We start from the raw sequence: 6,893 nt of genomic DNA, 5'->3' as shown, positions 1-6,893 counted from the left end.
CGCAATCAACTTGCCAGATTTAAAAATAACCTTACTGGGAAATCACACTTTGCAATAATCTGAGCACTGCGCCCAGAAAAATACGCGTTGCGATACAGACTAGACGTCATGTTGGGGAGATCTAAAATCGAAAATACTATGTAAATAATCCATTACCTTTGATTCTCTTCATCAGATGTCACTTCCAGGTATCACAGGTCCATAACGAATGTAGTTTTGTTCAAAAAAGCTCATCATTTATGTCCAAAAATCTCCGTCTTGTTAGCACATGATCTAAGCCAGCCGGACTTCTCGTCATGAACGAGGGGAAAAAATATATTTACGTTCGTTCAAACATGTCAAACGTTGTATAGCATAAATCATTAGGGCCTTTTTTAACCAGAACATGAATAATATTCAAGGTGGACGAATGCATACTCTTTTATAGCGTATTGGAACGAGGGTACCCAACATGAACTCGCGCGCCAGGTGTCTAATGGGACATCATCGTTCCATGGCTCTTGTTCGGTCAGATCTCCCTCCAGAAGACTCAAAACACTTTGTAAAGGCTGGTGACATCTAGTGGAAGCAATAGGAAGTGCCAAAATATTCCTCAGCCCCTGTGTTTTTCAATGGGATAGGTTTAAAGGTAATACAACACATCAGGTTTCAACTTCCTGTCAGAAAATGTCTCAGGGTTTTGCCTGCCAAATGAGTTCTGTTATACTCACAGACACCATTCAAACAGTTTTAGAAACTTTAGAGTGTTTTCTATCCATATATAATAAGTATATGCATATTCTAGTTACTGGGTAGGATTAGTAACCAGATTAAATCGGGTACATTTTTTTATCCAGACGTGCAAATGCTGCCCCCTAGCCCTAACAGGTTAAGAAGACAGAATGTGAAAGACACAGCAGATGAAATACAAAAGATTTGAACTGAAGCCTGGTCAATAGTTTGGAAGACTGCTATGCTCACAAGTATAGCACAAACACTCACATGAGGTTCAATCTTTCCAAGCACCATGGACAAGAACAATTGATATCCTCATTGTAATTGCCGCAGAAAGCAAAACAATTTTATTCTTGTCTAAGGCTCGTTGGTCTAGGGGTATGATTCTCGCTTTGGGTGCGAGAGGTCCCGGGTTCAAATCCCGGATGAGCCCTTTTGCAGATCTTTTAACAAGCTCAGACAGGCAGATCTCTGGCCACTGGTTGCAAACAGCCACCTCTTGGGCGCAGGACGAGGTGGCTGAATGGTTTAGGCGATGGACTGCGTATCTATTGTGATATTCACTAGTTGGCTCAATATCGCACTTCATTTAGAAAACCTGCAAAAACTAAGAGCAAATCTGACTTCCACTAACAAGGACATTGATTCCAATGTAATACACTTGAAATGACACCCAGCCCCTAAACCTAGTGAATATCTCATGCTCTGCATTGGCTGGGAATCGAACCCTGATCAACTGCTTGGAAGGCAGCTATGCTCACCACTATACCACCAATGCTATGTGAAGCTCTTAAGCAACATGGAGACATCGATTCATATCCTGACCGTCATTTTTGTGGAAAGTGAAAATTCTTTGACCAAACGGATCGTTGGTATAGTTGTACTATTATGGCTTAGGGTGCGAGAGGTCCCTGGTTAAAAAATCTATCATTTTAATCAGTACCTGTTACCTTCAGATTAGTCCCGTGACACTTGTGGAAAACGTAGGGCAAAACGGAGAACATTGTGACAAGTGGGGTCACATTAGTTTGTAGCCCAAAGATTTTGGATTCTACAAACAGATGTTTGCACATAGAGGGTTCCGACTTCAGACGAGTCCCCTGACACTTGTGGGGGACGTAGAGACAAATTGAGAACACCACCGTGTTCGTGAGGGTCTCCCCTTTCCAGGGAGTGGTCATACGATGTTGTAGGTCAAACGGTTCAGATGCTACAGATGTTTTTGTGAGAATACCGATTATTGGTATGTCTCATGGTTTGACAAACACCGCTCTAGCTCCACCACCATTTATTGCAGATGTGGAGTTGTAACATAAACAGTTACGGAGGCTTGAGACAGATACGACGCGTTTCAATCTCTCTAGTTGAAAACTGATCGATTTGAATGGGTATTTTTTACGTTCGTTTACTTTGATTCACGTACTGATGCATCAATCGACTCAAAATAAATGAGCTCCATTCTTTTTTAAGTTTTATTTTTTCATTTTCTCTTTTAAAATATTAATTGACCTCATTTTGCTCAATATTCATTTGTCAACACTCATCATCAGTTTGCTGTCGCGGCTTAAGAAGACAGAATGTGAAAGACACAGCAGATGAAATACAAAAGATTTGAACTGAAGCCTGGTCAACAGTTTGGAAGACTGCTATGCTCACAAGTATAGCACAAACACTCACATGAGGTTCAATCTTTCCAAGCACCATGGACAAGAACAATTGATATCCTCATTGTAATTGCCGCAGAAAGCAAAACAATTTTATTCTTGTCTAAGGCTCGTTGGTCTAGGGGTATGATTCTCGCTTTGGGTGCGAGAGGTCCCGGGTTCAAATCGCGGATGAGCCCTTTTGCAGATCTTTTAACAAGCTCAGACAGGCAGATCTCTGGCCACTGGTTGCAAACAGCCACCTCTTGCGCGCAGGACGAGGTGGCTGAATGGTTTAGGCGATGGACTGCGTATCTATTGTGATATTCACTAGTTGGCTCAATATCGCACTTCATTTAGAAAACCTGCAAAAACTAAGAGCAAATCTGACTTCCACTAACATGGACATTGATTCCAATGTAATACACTTGAAATGACACCCAGCCCCTAAACCTAGTGAATATCTCATGCTCTGCATTGGCTGGGAATCGAACCCTGGTCAACTGCTTGGAAGGCAGCTATGCTCACCACTATACCACCAATGCTATGTGAAGCTCTTAAGCAACATGGAGACATCGATTCATATCCTGACCGTCATTTTTGTGGAAAGTGAAAATTCTTTGACCAAACGGATCGTTGGTATAGTTGTACTATTATGGCTTAGGGTGCGAGAGGTCCCTGGTTAAAAAATCTATCATTTTAATCAGTACCTGTTACCTTCAGATTAGTCCCGTGACACTTGTGGAAAACGTAGGGCAAAACGGAGAACATTGTGACAAGTGGGGTCACATTAGTTTGTAGCCCAAAGATTTTGGATTCTACAAACAGATGTTTGCACATAGAGGGTTCCGACTTCAGACGAGTCCCCTGACACTTGTGGGGGACGTAGAGACAAATTGAGAACACCACCGTGTTCGTGAGGGTCTCCCCTTTCCAGGGAGTGGTCATACGATGTTGTAGGTCAAACGGTTCAGATGCTACAAATGTTTTTGTGAGAATACCGATTATTGGTATGTCTCATGGTTTGACAAACACCGCTCTAGCTCCACCACCATTTATTGCAGATGTGGAGTTGTAACATAAACAGTTACGGAGGCTTGAGACAGATACGACGCGTTTCAATCTCTCTAGTTGAAAACTGATCGATTTGAATGGGTATTTTTTACGTTCGTTTACTTTGATTCACGTACTGATGCATCAATCGACTCAAAATAAATGAGCTCCATTCTTTTTTAAGTTTTATTTTTTCATTTTCTCTTTTAAAATATTAATTGACCTCATTTTGCTCAATATTCATTTGTCAACACTCATCATCAGTTTGCTGTCGCGGCTTAACCTCTATGGGCTAGGTGGGACGCTAGCGTGCCACCCGTGGTGCACTCCATCAACAGCAGGTGCATTTCAAGACCGGCAAATTTGAATCCAAATAAATGTCAAAATTCAAATTTTTCAAACATACAACTATTTTACACCCTTTGAAAGATAAACATCTCCTTAATCTAACCACGTTTTACGATTTCAAAAAGGTTTTACGGCGAAAGCATAAATTTAGAGTATGTTAGGACAGTACATTTACAAGAGTTGTGTGTAATGTTTTGTCAAGTCAAAGACAGGGTCACCAAAACCATAAAACCAGCTAAAATGATGCACTAACCTTTTACAATCTCCATCAGATGACACTCCTAGGACATTATGTTACACAATGCATGCATTTTTAGTTCTATCAAGTTCATATTTATATCCAAAAACAGCGTTTTACTATGGCATTGATGTTGAGGAAATCGTTTCCCTCCAATAACCGGCAGTCAAGTCAGCGTCACAAATTAAATAATTAAAATTAGAAAACATTGGTAAAATATTATATTGTCATTTAAAGAATTATAGATTTACATCTCTTGAACGCAATCAACTTGCCAGATTTAAAAATAACCTTACTGGGAAATCACACTTTGCAATAATCTGAGCACTGCGCCCAGAAAAATACGCGTTGCGATACAGACTAGACGTCATGTTGGGGAGATCTAAAATCGAAAATACTATGTAAATAATCCATTACCTTTGATTCTCTTCATCAGATGTCACTTCCAGGTATCACAGGTCCATAACGAATGTAGTTTTGTTCAAAAAAGCTCATCATTTATGTCCAAAAATCTCCGTCTTGTTAGCACATGATCTAAGCCAGCCGGACTTCTCGTCATGAACGAGGGGAAAAAATATATTTACGTTCGTTCAAACATGTCAAACGTTGTATAGCATAAATCATTAGGGCCTTTTTTAACCAGAACATGAATAATATTCAAGGTGGACGAATGCATACTCTTTTATAGCGTATTGGAACGAGGGTACCCAACATGAACTCGCGCGCCAGGTGTCTAATGGGACATCATCGTTCCATGGCTCTTGTTCGGTCAGATCTCCCTCCAGAAGACTCAAAACACTTTGTAAAGGCTGGTGACATCTAGTGGAAGCAATAGGAAGTGCCAAAATATTCCTCAGCCCCTGTGTTTTTCAATGGGATAGGTTTAAAGGTAATACAACACATCAGGTTTCAACTTCCTGTCAGAAAATGTCTCAGGGTTTTGCCTGCCAAATGAGTTCTGTTATACTCACAGACACCATTCAAACAGTTTTAGAAACTTTAGAGTGTTTTCTATCCATATATAATAAGTATATGCATATTCTAGTTACTGGGTAGGATTAGTAACCAGATTAAATCGGGTACATTTTTTTATCCAGACGTGCAAATGCTGCCCCCTAGCCCTAACAGGTTAAGAAGACAGAATGTGAAAGACACAGCAGATGAAATACAAAAGATTTGAACTGAAGCCTGGTCAACAGTTTGGAAGACTGCTATGCTCACAAGTATAGCACAAACACTCACATGAGGTTCAATCTTTCCAAGCACCATGGACAAGAACAATTGATATCCTCATTGTAATTGCCGCAGAAAGCAAAACAATTTTATTCTTGTCTAAGGCTCGTTGGTCTAGGGGTATGATTCTCGCTTTGGGTGCGAGAGGTCCCGGGTTCAAATCGCGGATGAGCCCTTTTGCAGATCTTTTAACAAGCTCAGACAGGCAGATCTCTGGCCACTGGTTGCAAACAGCCACCTCTTGGGCGCAGGACGAGGTGGCTGAATGGTTTAGGCGATGGACTGCGTATCTATTGTGATATTCACTAGTTGGCTCAATATCGCACTTCATTTAGAAAACCTGCAAAAACTAAGAGCAAATCTGACTTCCACTAACATGGACATTGATTCCAATGTAATACACTTGAAATGACACCCAGCCCCTAAACCTAGTGAATATCTCATGCTCTGCATTGGCTGGGAATCGAACCCTGGTCAACTGCTTGGAAGGCAGCTATGCTCACCACTATACCACCAATGCTATGTGAAGCTCTTAAGCAACATGGAGACATCGATTCATATCCTGACCGTCATTTTTGTGGAAAGTGAAAATTCTTTGACCAAACGGATCGTTGGTATAGTTGTACTATTATGGCTTAGGGTGCGAGAGGTCCCTGGTTAAAAAATCTATCATTTTAATCAGTACCTGTTACCTTCAGATTAGTCCCGTGACACTTGTGGAAAACGTAGGGCAAAACGGAGAACATTGTGACAAGTGGGGTCACATTAGTTTGTAGCCCAAAGATTTTGGATTCTACAAACAGATGTTTGCACATAGAGGGTTCCGACTTCAGACGAGTCCCCTGACACTTGTGGGGGACGTAGAGACAAATTGAGAACACCACCGTGTTCGTGAGGGTCTCCCCTTTCCAGGGAGTGGTCATACGATGTTGTAGGTCAAACGGTTCAGATGCTACAAATGTTTTTGTGAGAATACCGATTATTGGTATGTCTCATGGTTTGACAAACACCGCTCTAGCTCCACCACCATTTATTGCAGATGTGGAGTTGTAACATAAACAGTTACGGAGGCTTGAGACAGATACGACGCGTTTCAATCTCTCTAGTTGAAAACTGATCGATTTGAATGGGTATTTTTTACGTTCGTTTACTTTGATTCACGTACTGATGCATCAATCGACTCAAAATAAATGAGCTCCATTCTTTTTTAAGTTTTATTTTTTCATTTTCTCTTTTAAAATATTAATTGACCTCATTTTGCTCAATATTCATTTGTCAACACTCATCATCAGTTTGCTGTCGCGGCTTAACCTCTATGGGCTAGGTGGGACGCTAGCGTGCCACCCGTGGTGCACTCCATCAACAGCAGGTGCATTTCAAGACCGGCAAATTTGAATCCAAATAAATGTCAAAATTCAAATTTTTCAAACATACAACTATTTTATACCCTTTGAAAGATAAACATCTCCTTAATCTAACCACGTTTTACGATTTCAAAAAGGTTTTACGGCGAAAGCATAAATTTAGAGTATGTTAGGACAGTACATTTACAAGAGTTGTGTGTAATGTTTTGTCAAGTCAAAGACAGGGTCACCAAAACCATAAAACCAGCTAAAATGATGCACTAACCTTTTACAATCTCCATCAGATGACACTCCTAGGAC

General features: G+C 40.7%; 1 non-coding gene across 1 annotated transcript; it reads left to right on the top strand.

Moving 5' to 3' along the window:
* The first annotated feature begins 1,075 nt into the window (after positions 1-1,075).
* Positions 1,076-1,147, top strand: trnap-ugg (transfer RNA proline (anticodon UGG)). The gene has a single exon. It is a non-coding gene; the product is annotated as a tRNA-Pro (tRNA).
* Positions 1,148-6,893: the final 5,746 nt, after the last annotated feature.

This window comes from Salmo salar, chromosome 03 (assembly GCF_965601325.2).
Source record: "Salmo salar chromosome 03, fSalSal1, whole genome shotgun sequence".
NCBI classification, from domain to species: Eukaryota; Metazoa; Chordata; class Actinopteri; order Salmoniformes; family Salmonidae; genus Salmo; species Salmo salar.
The sequence above is the reverse complement of the archived record's forward strand: the minus strand, read 5'-3'. Positions and strand labels throughout refer to the sequence as shown.